Below are 14,453 nucleotides of genomic sequence, written 5' to 3' on the forward strand. Positions count from 1 at the left end.
TTCGAGATTAGGATTTGTCACTCCGATTGTCGGAGAGGTATCTCTGGGCCCACTCGGTAATGCACATCACTATAAGCCTTGCAAGCATTGTGACTAATAAGTTAGTTGCGGGATGATATGTTACGGAACGAGTAAAGAGATTTGCCGGTAACGAGACTGAACTAGGTATCGAGATACCGACGATCGAATCTCGGGCAAGTAACATACTGATGACAAAGGGAACAACGTATGTTGTTATGCGGTCTGACCGATAAAGATCTTCGTAGAATATGTGGGAGCCAATATAGGCATCCAGGTCCCGCTATTGGTTATTGACCGGAGACGTGTCTCGGTCATGTCTACATAGTTCTCGAACCCGTAGGGTCCGCACGCTTAAAGTTACGATGACAGTTTTATTATGAGTTTATGTATGTTGATGTACCGAAGGAGGTCGGAGTCCCGGATGAGATCGGGGACATGACGAGGAGTCTCGAAATGGTCGAGATGTAAAGATCGATATATTGGACGACTATATTCGGACTTCGGAAAGGTTCCGAGTGATTCGGGTATTTTTCGGAGTACCGGAGAGTTACGGGAATACGTATTGGGCCTTATTGGGCCATACGGGAAAGAAGAAAAAGGGCCTCAAGGGTGGCCGCACCCCTCCCCTTGGTCTGGTCCGAATTGGACTAGGGAAGGGGGCGCCCCCTTCCTTCCTTCTCTTTTTCCCTTCCTCTTTTCCTATTCCATATGGGAGGTGGAATCCTACTAGGACTAGGGAGTCCTAGTAGGACTCCACACTTGGTGCGCCGCTCCTAGGGCCGGCCTCCTCCTCCCTTGCTCCTTTATATACGGGGGCAGGGGGGCACCCCAGAGACACAACAATTGATCCTTGAGATCTTTTAGCCGTGTGCGGTGCCCCCCTCCACCAAATTACACCTCGATAATATCATTGCGGAGCTTAGGCGAAGCCCTGCGTCGGTAGAACATCATCACCATCACCATGCCGTCGTGCTGATGAAACTCTCCCTCAACACTCGGCTGGATCGGAGTTTGAGGGACGTCATCGAGCTGAACGTGTGTAGAACTCGGATGTGCCGTGCGTTCGGTACTTGATCGGTCGGATCGTGAAGACGTACGACTACATCAACCGCGTTGTGATAACGCTTCCGCTGTCGGTCTACGAGGGTACGTGGACAACACTCTCCCCTCTCGTTGCTATGCATCACCATGATCTTGCGTGTGCGTAGGAATTTTTTTGAAATTACTACGTTCCCCAACAGGGTTCTCACGGGGCCCCACAAGGCCGACTGGGCGCAGCCCCCACTCATCGAAGGAAGGCATGTGCTCCATGAATTGCACCTTGTTCAAGCAGCGGTACAGAAGACAACTCTTCCCTGGCAAGTCGTCACGCAACAGGACGCCTGTCAGGACCTCGAGCACCATTCGCCGCGCCCCAAGGGGGAGCCCGGATTCCTAAAGTCTCATGTGGTCGTTGCTGCTGAGCAAGGCCCACATCGGTCGAGAGTGTCGCTGAAGTGGAGCGACACGGCGCCGGACGAACTCCCGCACCACCATAGGCGTAGTCACGCCGCGGTCCTTCAGCCTCTTCAACCTGAGCCAGACGGGGACAAGGCAAGGATCGGCAAGCCTCTGGTGGCACCAACTGGAGTTGGGAATGGCGGGCACCGACGGAGAAGAGAGCAGGGGGCTGCCCACTCCGATATCAACAAATACCCACCGCGTCCGAAACTCGCTCGTGGATGGCGGAAGCTCAAAGTCAATCCCCGCGCTGGCCGTCGCCGCCACGGCCTGGAAGCTCAGGCATCCCGAGGTCTTTTGAGGATCAGTCAGGTGCAACGAGAAGAAGTGGCGGAGAAGTGCCACGAAAGGAGCAATGCCCACCATGGCCTCGCAAACAAAGGCAAAGACGGCGAGAAGGGTCACGGATTGAAGATCGAGGGGCAGCATGTGGATCTGGTAATGGGCAAGCATTGTGTTGAAGAAGGCAGAAAAAGGAGGAACCAGGCCGGCCAAGAGGGCGTCGATGAAGAATGGGACCTCGGTGGCCACCCTATCGACGCGAGCTCGAGATGCAGGCCAGGCCACCGTTTTCCCCCACTCATTCAAGCTGGAGGCGAGCATGGGGCGCACCTTGTCCATGGCTTCTTGGTTGAGCACCAGCGACCTGCCAACGGCGGGCTCAATGGCTGGATGTAGTTCGGCGGAGGACAGGGGCTCCTTCCCTTTCTCCATCTGATCCGGTGCCATGGTGATGGGAGGGATGAGCTCAGATCGGATTAGGGGAAGGAGGTGAGCTTCGGGGAAGCGGAAGAATTGGGGGAGCGCGTCAAAACAAGGGGAAGGAAACCATGTAGACTGCGGTGGCCGCCTAGCCAGGCCGGTATCAAGGCAGTGTGGGGAAGCGGAGACGCCCAAGGCCGCAGGCTATTGGGACCCACGAGGCTCTGCACTTGCCCTTTGGCTTCGCCTCGAAGCCAAGTCCGAGCGTGCCTTGGGCCCGGGGGCTACTGTCGGCGTTCTGGGAACGGGGGTCCCCAGACTTGCCTACCTGCGGCCCACGGCGTGGCTTTGCGAGCGGGCCCGTACGGCCCATCTTCACCAACAAGCTTTCAAGACCCTCGCGAGGGGCCAAGCCTCGCGAGGCGGACGACACAAGACCTCCTCGGGAGCGGCCTCACCAGGCTGGCTCGTGAGGGGCGGAGAAATCAAGGCAGGGCAAACCTCGCGAGGTTCTCGTGACGTGAGCCATGACGATCGAGACCAGGCGAGCGCCAGTGCGCACAGTGTCCTTGTTTCCTCTTTAGTGCTAAGGAGGCAAGCGCAGGCGAGGAGTACCGAGGCATCAAGCAAAGGTTTCCCTACCGGTGCAACAAGACCAAAACCAGCAAGACGGCAGGACGGAGGTCACCGTGGAGCCCAAGACAGTGTCCTTGTTTCCTCTTTAGTGCTAAGGAGGCAAGCGCATGCGAGGAGTACCGAGGTGTCAAGGAAAGGTTTCCCTATCGGTGCAACAAGACCAAGACCAGTAGGACGGCAGGACGGAGGTCACGGTGGATCCCAAGACGGCGTCACCACCAGAGCCTTTGGCAGGCGAAGACTACTTTTGTCAGGATAAGCTGTACTAGCTGTCCCCTTTCAAATTGGCCGTTGTGGGATCCCTTCCCGCTCGATATATGGGAAGAGGACCGGGGCCTCTATAAATAGGACTAGCCACCACCATAGGAGGGGACGAATTCCGATCATCCTCACCCACACAAGTTCACCAAGCACAAGAACACCTCTCCTTAGGAGGCTATTCTTCCCCTTGTACTGTTCATCCTCAGTGGAAGAGGCAATCCACCACCACACACTGGAGTAGGGTATTACACCACAACGGTGGCCCGAACCAGTATAAATCTTGTGTCCCTTGTGTTGTGAGTTCATCGAGCTAGCCTAGAGATCGCGAAGCATGAGAGGCGTGATCTGCGAGGGGGAGATCTTCGCACACACCCCAGAGTTCAAACCTTAAGGGTTTTGCCGGAACCCGAGATCCGACACCTTCCCCCCAGCAGAGGGCCCGTGGTCGCCGAGGGCGCCGCTAGCGTCCCCGTTGCCCCTTGGCACCGTCCTGGTTTCCAGACGCCCCAACGGTGGTTAAGGGCGGCGCAAGGCGGGGCCCTCGTCTGGTGATATGAAGCAAGGCTCACGCCTGTGAAGGTCTCCGCCCATGACACTCTCACGTAATAATGAGTGGGGCTGTACATGCCCCGGAGTCTCCGGAGAGCCGCCCTCGGTCCTCGGGGGCTCCCGCCCACGTCCTAGTGGAAGCACCATGGTCCGCGCTGGCCGTCGACACTGTCCCCCAATAACTATGCTCGCGTCCTGTGAAAGCACTTAGCTCCACGCTGGTGGGAAGACAAGAAGACTAGCTAGGTACCGGACGCGGCCATTTTCTTTCAACCTCTTTTCTATAGCTCAGTTTGCGGCCTTTTGGATTTGAATTTGAAGTCGTATTTTCATTGGCAAGTGCGGGGGGTGTCTTTTCTCGTTCGTGTTCATTTCTTGAGTTTTTCGGATCCGTGCCTTGTTTAGAGACCCACGCCTGCTACCTTCCCCCCTTTCGAGCACCTCGCGAGCGGGGGCTGGGCGGGGTATGCCCACGCTACGCGCGCACCTCGCCACAGCAGGCGCTCGCTCCTCGCGAGGCCCTCTCGGGCGGACTAGCACGCTCCTCAGGAACCCAAAGCATCGCAACCCGCGGGGGACTTCCCTCGGGAGAAATACACACCCGCAGCTACCATCAGTTCGAAACATGTCCGGACTAAGGTAAGTTACAGCAGCAAGCCCGCGAGGGACTCGCGAACTCGCAAAAGCGCGTTCCAAGTTTGGCCTAAGAAACGGAATGGTAGTCTGTTTACATGAGGGGCTCCCCCTCCCCAAAATGCTCTTACATCGTGAGGGGTCGTGCCCAAGCTTTTGCGTGCAGGATCAAAATGAAGGAACACGGGCTCAGTCGGACATGTCGCTCGCCGCATCTTCCGGATCGCTCCCAGACATGTTGCTGGCGCTGTCGCTGGCGCTATCTTCACCATCATCAACCGCACCGCCCTCATCCGCCACGACCACCACCGCGTCGTCATCATAAGTGAAGGCCCTGACCAAGGCATCCACATTATCGTCCACCCAGCGCGCCAGGTTGTCCCGAATGACTCCGGGCACTGGGGCGATGGCGGCGTCAAAGTTGAAGTTGGGATCGGAGTTCTGATACGTCTCCGTCGTATCTACTTTTCCAAACACTTTTGCCCTTGTTTTGGACTCTAACTTGCATGATTTGAATGGAACTAACCCGGACTGACGCTGTTTTCAGCAGACTTTCCATGGTGTTATTTATGTGCAGAAACAAAAGTTCTCGGAATGACCTGAAACTCCACGGAACATCTTTTTGGAAAATATTAAAAATACTGGAAGAAAAATCCACGTCAGGGGCCCACACCCTGTCCACGAGGGTGGGGGCACGCCTGCCCCCCTGGGCGCGCCCCCTACCTCATAGGCCCCCTGATGCTCCACCGACCTCAACTCCAACTCCATATATTCACTTTCGGGGAGAAAAAAATCGGAGAGAAGGATTCATCGCGTTTTACGATACAGAGCCGCCGCCAAGCCCTAAAACCTCTCGGGAGGGCTGATCTGGAGTCCGTTCGGGGCTCCGGAGAGGGGGATTCGTCGCCGTCATCATCATCAACCATCCTCCATCACCAATTTCATGATGGTCACCGCCGTGCATGCGTAATTCCATCGTAGGCTTGCTGGACGGTGATGGGTTGGATGAGATCTATCATGTAATCGAGTTAGTTTTGTTAGGGTTTGATCCCTAGTATCCACTATGTTCTGAGATTGATGTTGCTATGACTTTGCTATGCTTAATGCTTGTCACTAGGGCCCGAGTGCCATGATTTCAGATCTGAACCTATTATGTTTTCATGAATATATGTGAGTTCTTGATCCTATCTTGCAAGTCTATAGTCACCTACTATGTGTTATGATCCGGCAACCCCGAAGTGACAATAATCGGGACCACTCCCGGTGATGACCGTAGTTTGAGGAGTTCATGTATTCACTATGTGTTAATGCTTTGGTCTGGTACTCTATTAAAAGGAGGCCTTAATATCCCTTAGTTTCCGCTAGGACCCCGCTGCCATGGGAGGGTAGGACAAAAGATGTCATGCAAGTTCTTTTCCATAAGCACGTATGACTATATTCGGAATCCATGCCTACATTACATTGATGAATTGGAGCTAGTTCTGTGTCACCCTATGTTATGATTGTTACATGATGAACCGCATCCGGCATAATTCTCCATCACCAATCCAATGCCTACGAGCTTTTCACATATTGTTCTTCGCTTATTTAGTTTTTCGTTGTTACTGTTGCAATCACTACAAAACCCAAAAATATTACTTTTGCTATCGTTACCGTTACTTCCATATTACTTTGCTACTAAATACTTTGCTGCAGATACTAAGTTATCCAGGTGTGGTTGAATTGACAACTCAACTGCTAATACTTGAGAATATTCTTTGGCTCCCCTTGTGTCGAATCAATAAATTTGGGTTGAATACTCTACCCTCGAAAACTGTTGCGATCCCCTATACTTGTGGGTTATCAAGACTATTTTCTGGCGCCGTTGCCGGGGAGCATAGCTCTATTCTTTGAGTCACATTGGATTTATATCTACTGGTCACTATGAAGAACTTGAAAGACGCTAAGACAAAAATTTATCCCTCAACTACGAGGGGAGGTAAGGAACTGCCATCTAGCTCTGCACTTGATTCACCTTCTGTTTTGAGTATGCTTGCGACACCTAAACCTGCTTCTGCTATTCGTTCTGATATGTCGCATGTTATTGATGATGCCACTTTTGCTATGCATGATACTTATGATGAAACCACTTCTATCCTTGATACTACTGTGCCACTTGGTGAATTTCTTGATGAACAACTTGCTAGGGTTAGAGAGAATGAAATTATTGAAACTAATAATATTGATGAAAGTGATGATGAAGACTCTTCCCCTAATAAATATGAATTGCCTGTTGTTCCTGAGGGTTATGTTCTGGAAAAGGAAGCTGCTAGAGCTATTTTAGCTTGCAACGATAGATACGAGCTCAAGGAATTTTAGCTAAATGGAAGCAGCGATCTATTAATGCTAGAATGAAACATGACCCTGCTTTTGCTACTTCACCTATCTGTGTTACTGATAAGGATTATGAATTCTCTGTTGATCCTGATATAATTACTTTGGTTGAATCTGATCCTTTTCATGGCTATGAATCTGAAACTGTTGTGGCACATCTTACTAAATTAAATGATATAGCCACCCTGTTCACTAATGATGAGAGAACTCGCTACCTATATATCCTCAAAATATTTCCGTTCTCATTAAAGGGTGATGCTAAGATATGGTTCAACTCTCTTGATCCTCTGCTAAATATTTCCCTGCTCATAAGAAACAAGCTGCTTTAAGGGATATATATAATTTTGTGCAAATTGAAGAAGAGAGTCTCCCACAAGCTTGGGGGAGGCTTCTCCAATTACTTAATGCTTTGCCTGATCATCCTCTTAAGAAAAATGAAATACTTGATATCTTTTACAATGGACTAACCGATGCTTCCAGAGATTACCTGGATAGTTGTGCTGGTTCTGTTTTCAGGGAAAGAACACCGGATGAAGCTGAAATTCTATTGAATAATATGTTGACAAATGAAAATAATTGGACAGCTCCTGAGCCAATTCCTGAGCCTATTCCTAAACCAACTCCGAAGAAAAGAGGTGTTCTATTTCTCAGTCCTGAAGATATGCAAGAGGCAAAGAAATCTATGTAAGAAAAAGGCATTAAAGCTGAAGATGTTAAGAATTTACCTCCTATTGAAGAAATACATGGTCTTAATTTACCACCTGTTGAGGAAACATATGATCTTAATCCATTACCTATTGAAGAAACTCATGGTCTTGATAACCCGACACAGGTAGTAAAGGTAAATTCTCTCTATAGATTTGATGAAGGTGATATTCCTCACTATAAGTCTGCTAGACAATGCTTAGAAGAGTTTGAAAATTTTATTGTCAAATAAGAAAACTTCAATGCTTATTTTGGTAGACAATTGAAATCCAATTCTGATATGCTTGAACACTAGGGTGATTATATGTCTAGAGTTAAAGGTGAACTTAAACTTATTAGTAAACATGCTTCTATGGTTACCACTCAAGTACAACAAGTACTTAAAGCTCAAAATGATTTACTCAATGAATTAAATAGTAAGAGTAATGACTATGCTGTTAGAGTGGCTACTAGAACTGGTAAAATGACTCAGGAACCTTTGTATCCTGAAGGCCACCCTAAGAGAATTGAGCAAGATTCTCAGAGAAATAATATAGATGCACCTAGTCCTTCTAAAAAGAAGAAAAAGAATAATGATAGGACTTTGCATGCTTCTAATGAACCTATTGCTGAACCACCTGAGAATCCAAATGATATATCTATTTCTGATGCTGAAACACAATCTGGTAATGAACATGAGCCTAATGAAAATGCTAATGATGATGTTCATGATGATGCTCAACCTAGTAATGATAATGATGTGGAAATTGAACCTGTTGTTGATCTTGATAACCCACAATCAAAGAATCAACGTTATGATAAGAGAGACTTTGTTGCTAGGAAACACGGTAAAGAAAGAGAACCATGGGTTCAGAAACCCATGCCTTTTCCTCCCAAACCATCCAAGAAAAAGGATGATGAGGATTTTGAGCACTTTGCTGAAATGATTAGACCTATCTTTTTTGCGTATGCGATTAACTGATATGCTCAAAATGAATCCTTATGCTAAGTATATGAAAGATATTGTTACTAATAAAAGAAAGATACCGGAAGCTGAAATTTCCACCATGCTTGCTAATTATACTTTTAAGGGTGGAATACCAAAGAAACTTGGACATCCAGGAGTACCTACTATACCATGCTCCATTAAAAGAAACTATGTTAAAACTGCTTTATGTGATCTTGGAGCCGGTATTAGTGTTATGCCTCTCTCTTTATATCGTAGACTTGATTTGAATAAGTTGACACCTACTGAAATATCTTTGCAAATGGCTAATAAATCAACTGCTATACCTGTCGGTATTTGTGAGGATGTGCCTGTTGTGGTTGCAAACGTTACTCTTTTAACGGACTTTGTTATTCTTGATATTCCCAAGGACGATAGTATGTCTATTATTCTTGGAAGACCCTTTTTGAATACTGCAGGGGCTGTTATTGATTGCAACAAAGGCAATGTCACTTTTCATGTTAATGGTAATGAGCATATGGTACACTTTCCGAGGAAACAACCTCAAGTTCATAGTATCAACATTATTGGAAAAATTCCATCGATTATCTTTGGAGGTTTTGAATTTCCTCTTCCTACTGTCAAGAAGAAATATGATATTCTTATTATTGGGGATGTGCATATCCCCGTTGAGGTAACATAGTGTTATTCAAAATTTCTCCGGTCCCATGTTATTCGGAAAGAGTTTGTTAACAAGACTTGATCAACCTTGTTAGTGGATTCCTTTTGATGAGCATGAGATGGATGAAACTAGAAGGCACAACCTTCTGTACCCTCTTTCTACTTTTTGTTATTTAGTTGAAATAAAGTAAAAATAGTAATTTTTTTGTCTGTCTTCTGATTTATCCGTGCAATATAAAAATACCCCAAAAATAAAAGTTCTCCAAATGCCCTGAAAATGGTATATGATTTTTTCTGGAATATTTGAGGATATTTGGCACTTAGAACACAGTAGGGGGAGCAAGCACCTGGCCATGAGGGTCCAGGGCGCGCCCCCTGCCTCATGGGCCCATGGTGGGCCCTCTCCACTTATTCCTGCACCCACACACTTCTTCTTCCTCCCAAAAAAATCACCATCCAGCTCAAGCACGAGTTCTAGCTCGTTTTGCTGCGATTTTCGATCTCCTTGCTCAAAGCCCCTCTCACAAAACTGCTTGGGGGATTGTTCCTTGGTATGTGACTCCTCCATTGGTCCAATTAGTTTTTGTTCTAGTGCTCTATTCATTGCAAATTTGTGCTGCCTAGGTGACCATGTTCTTGAGCTTGCATGTCAAATTTATATGGTTCCAAGTAGTTCTAATGCATGATATAGTCTCTAGGCACTTGTAGGAGTAGTTGCTATCAATTTTATTGAGCTTGGTTCACTTTTGTTTGAAGTTACTAAAAATTTCAGAAATTTTTCAGAGGAAGAAATATGCTTAGGAAAATGTACCAAGGTGGTTCTTAATGGAAGCAAGGACCCAGGCTGGCAATGCGTGATGCTGAGGATGAGCCACCAAGGGACGCTCCAGTGCGGCCTTGTGAATGGCCTTCAGAAAACTTTACGGATCCAGCGGGAATCAAGGAAGAATTTAACGCATATTTGCATAACGCTGATCTTGTGAGCTTCGAGGAAGAAAAGTGCCGCCAGTACCATTATCTCACTAGTTCCTTTGTGAGGAGGTTTGAATTTTTATCTTCACGTAATTCTCCAACTGTCCTGTTTGATATTTATGAAAAATCTTATACGGTGGACTTAGAGGATTTTACCACCGCTTGCAAACTTCCACAATGGGGTAGTCCTAGTGAACCTCGCAAATCTGAATTTAGAAATTTTCTTGCTAGTATAACTGTGGGGGAATCTAGAGATATAGCACAAGCTACCATAGGGAGCATTAATTTTCCTGCTATACATTATTTTGCTCTCTTCATAGGTAGGTGCATAAATGGTAAAGATGAAGCATGTCATATGTGTGTCCCCGACCTCAGTATTCTTAGGAGTGCTATGTTAGGAGACAAATCTTATAATTTGGGAGACATTGTTGCACGTAGGTTGCATAATAATAGATTTAATGGAGATTTCTTTGGTGGAATTTATGCAACCCGCTTAGCTGATTTTCTTGGTGTAACCATACGTAATGATGATATAGAATTGCCTCCTGCTTACCTAGACTTTAATGCTATGGTTCACCACCAGTTTGTTGAGAGGAATGAATCACCTCTCCAGTATCGCTTAATCTTTGACAGACGTCGTGCTGTCCGTATTACTCTCCCTGCTCCCGCCTTCTTTGATTACCAGGCAAAAGGAAGATATGTTATTACCAGAGAGGAGGCAGATAAGTACGAGAGGAGGGCGGAGGCAGCTCGCCGCCATGCTGCAGCTCAGGAGGCGATAGCCGCTGCATCTCAGTACGACCCCGGCTACAACTATGGATATCCGCCAGGCCATCCGTGGCAATAAACAAACTTAGGCCAAAAGCCTAAGCTTGGGGGAGTACGTATTTCCCACCGACATTACATTCATGTTCACACACTCATTGCTAGATGTCGGTGCTCATACTCTTTCATTGTATTATCCATGCTAGTTTATTTTCCTTTCGGCTTTAGTGGTAGCCGGCCGGGGAAGGCGGCCCAAATGCTTGGAGTGCTTGAAGGCCCAAAGGCCTGATAAATTTTCTGAAGAGCCAGGGGCAGTCGGTTAGCCTACCCGTGGCCATTTACTCCGACAGTAGTCCCCGAAGCTGATTGGGCTTCGAGGTGGAGTGGGGTTCGAGAAGCTCGATCAGCTTCCTATCGTGACAAGCCGGCAGCTGGGAGCCGGCCTTGGTCAGGCGCGCCGCCTTAGTCGAATTCTTCTGGAGTCGGGGGCGGGAACCCGCAGGCACGTGCACCGGGCCGCGGGCCGGCCTCGGGCCGTTGGCGTGCCACATGGCCGGAAAGCCTACCAGCCCACGCGCGCGACGGGACGTCGCCGCAGGGAGGGGGCCCGCCACGTCCGCGCCCCGGCCCAGGCGCGGATCCTTTGCATCCCGAAACCGCCCGCACGTTCCGTGCGGCAGTTTCGGCTCGCACTTATGCGTAATAAACGCGAGACGTGGGGGGAGTGGGCGCAGTTAATCCCACGTCTCCCCCCACGTCCGGCCTCTTCGACCGCGTGAGGCTATAAGTAGGGGGAGGTGGAGGGCGGCAGACCCTCACACGCTCCTCCTACTTCCTTCGTCTCCTTGCCTTGCTCGTTCTTGCGACAGCGCCTCGCCGCCGCGCTCTTCCTCCGCACGCTCCTCCGCCGCCGTGCTAGCTTCCGCTATGCCTCCCCACGTAGAGCAGCTTGGCGGGGATTGGGATGGCTCCATCGTCCACAACGACCACATCGACTTCCTCCGCGACACCCGGCGTCTGCCCAGCGCGGACAAAGTGGAGGTCCGCCTCGCGCCGGAGAAGGAAGTCAGGCCGGCGCCGCGGGATGGCGAGCGGGTGGTCTTCCGCTCGCACTTCCTGCGCGGCTTCGGCCTGCCAGTGAGCGCCTTCTTCCGCTCCTGGCTGGAATTCTATCAGCTCCAGCCGCACCACCTCACCCCCAACGCGGTGGTGCTGCTGTCGGCCTTCGTCACCCTGTGCGAGGGCTATCTTGGCGTCGTCCCCACCCTCGAGCTCTAGGGGGAGTTCTTCCAGTCGAAGCTGGGCACGCGCGTGCGGGGCGTGCCGGCTCAGACCGGTGCCTTCATCGCATCGCGGAGATCAGGCGCCGACAACCCCTTCCCCATCATCACCCTGATCCAATCGGTGAAGAAGTGGCAGAAGTCATACTTCTTCATGCGAAGCATCGCTCCCCGGGGCGACTACCTCAACCTGCCGGCTTACGTAGCCGGCCCACCGGCGGGGAGGCTGCCCCAGTGGTCCTTCCGGGTGGTGACGCTGTCGCAGGGAGGAAACACCGCCATCGGCCGCCTGCGGGTGATGGTCCAGTCGGAGGGCCTGACGGGGCCCGACCTCCTGGCCGCGTTCGTCACGCGTCGGGTCCTTCTGCTCCAGAGCCGGCCTCATCGGATCTGTCAGATGAGCGGCCAGCTCGATCCGAGCCGGATGTGTACCAAGGAGATGCCGCAGCCCGACGCCGCCGACATGTTGAATTACCTCGCCAACTGCCAGCTTTCCGAAGACTGGCAATTCGGCAAGGAGCCATACAGCCGCGCCAATCCTCCGCCTACGGTACGCTCCCCTCGTCTCTTTTTCTCTCTCTCTCTCTCTCTCAGCTTTGTCGCCGAGTTCCTCTGGGCCGATACTAACTCAGTCGGCTTGCTCTTTTGACAGAGTCCTCTGCTCCGGCCGGCCGGCGGGGCAGACGTGGAGCGCCGCTTCGTCCCTGACAGGACCAAACACGACCAGGAGGATCCCGACCTGGGGGCGGTCCATATGGAGGACGCCGCCGAGCCGGCCGGCGGCCAAGCCGGCGGCTCCGGGTTCACCGCCACCTTCGACGACTGGCCGGACGAGGACGAAGCCGAAGCCGTCCCGCATCGCCAGCCGGCATCCGGATGCGGCGCGGGCTCCTCCGGCGCGCAGCCTGCTCGGGGTAGAGGCCAGAAACGTCGCGCCACCCAGGGCATGTTCGGTAGCCGGACGAAGAATCCCAGGGGTGGGGCGGCGGCCACCAGGCGGGAAGAGGCGGCCACGAAGGCGGCTCGCTTCCGCAAAGTGGTGAAGCAGCCGCAGACTGTGTCGGCGTAAGTTCTCTCTTTCTTCGTACTATCCTTCTTTCTTTCCTTTGGTGGTTCTTGAATCTTCGTCTTCTTTTTCAATGGTCAGAGCTCCGCTATCACTTGAGCGGGCGGCTGCCGGCTCTGTCATCGAGTCGCCAGGGGGCTCTGGGAGCACCACCCGCCGCGTAGATCCCCGCGCCGCCCTCCTGGAGGCAACGGAAACGAACGCGCGGGAGGCGCGGGCGGACCAGGAAGCGCGGGAGGCGGAGGCACGGAGGGCAGCCGCCTCCCAGGCAGCTCGGGAGGAGGAGGCAGCGAAGGCGCTCGCCGAGGCCGCAGCCAAGGCGCAGGCAGAGGCCGAGGCCGAAGCGGCGGCAGGGGAGGCTTTGATGGTCACCCCCCTGCGCACCATGGCGCCCGGGGACGTGGATCCCTCGCCAGGGGGAGCCAGCGGTTCCCAGCCGGGGCTGGGAGGAAGCGGCGACGACGTCGTCATCTTGGGGGAGGCGCCGGGGCCGACTCCTCCGACTAGGGCGACCCAAGGCCGCCAGCCTGAGCCTGCGCCCGCACAGTCGGCGGAGGGCGAGCCGGTCGCGGGGGCTGAGGTGGCGGTCCGGGTTCCGCCTAGCCGGCGTGCAGGGAAGGCCGCGTCTGAACCGCAGAAGGCTGCGTCGGAGCCACAGCCGGCCGTGGGCTCCAGCTCGTCGGCCCGAGACGCGGAGGCGGCTAGCGCTACCTCGGGGTGGATGCCGGGCGGAGGGACAGCCGTGGTGAACGTCGCTGCACAAGACGTCCGGACCCGGCTGCAAAGCCAAGCCGCGGCGCTGAGGCAGTTCACCGACGAATTCCTCGCCACGCGGGCAGCCATCCAGGTTAGTATTCTCATCTTCTTCTTTCTTGATCTTGATTTCTCTCGTGGGGGCGCGTCAGCGCACCCACTGGGTGTAGTCCCCGAGTTCCGAGTCGGCTGCTGAGCAGGCGGCTTGGAACTTCTTGGAGATTTTGTTTTTGCTGCTTTGGTTCTCACTTCGGTCTTCTGTCCGTCTTGCAGGACTACCACAACCTCCGAGCGGCCGCCTTCAACTCCCAGGCTCGGGAGCTGACTCAGAAGACCGCCGATCTCACTGAAAGCCGAGGGATGTGACTTGATCTTTATCTCATGTGGGGGCGCGTCAGCGCACCCACTGGGTGTAGTCCCCGAGATTCGGGCCGACTGCTGAGCAGTCGGCTCGGATCTTCCTTGATGATTTCTCATTGTTCTTCTTCTTCTTCTATCTCTGCAGCGGCCAACGCTAGTCTGAGGGCACAGCTGGGGGAGTCCCAGACTGCTCTTCGTGCCAAGGACGCGGAGCTCGCCGCCTCGGTGCAGGAGCGCGACCGCCTGGTCAAGAAGTTGGCCGACCAGGAGG

Source organism: Triticum aestivum, chromosome 2D (genome assembly GCF_018294505.1).
Source record: "Triticum aestivum cultivar Chinese Spring chromosome 2D, IWGSC CS RefSeq v2.1, whole genome shotgun sequence".
NCBI classification, from domain to species: domain Eukaryota; kingdom Viridiplantae; phylum Streptophyta; class Magnoliopsida; order Poales; family Poaceae; genus Triticum; species Triticum aestivum.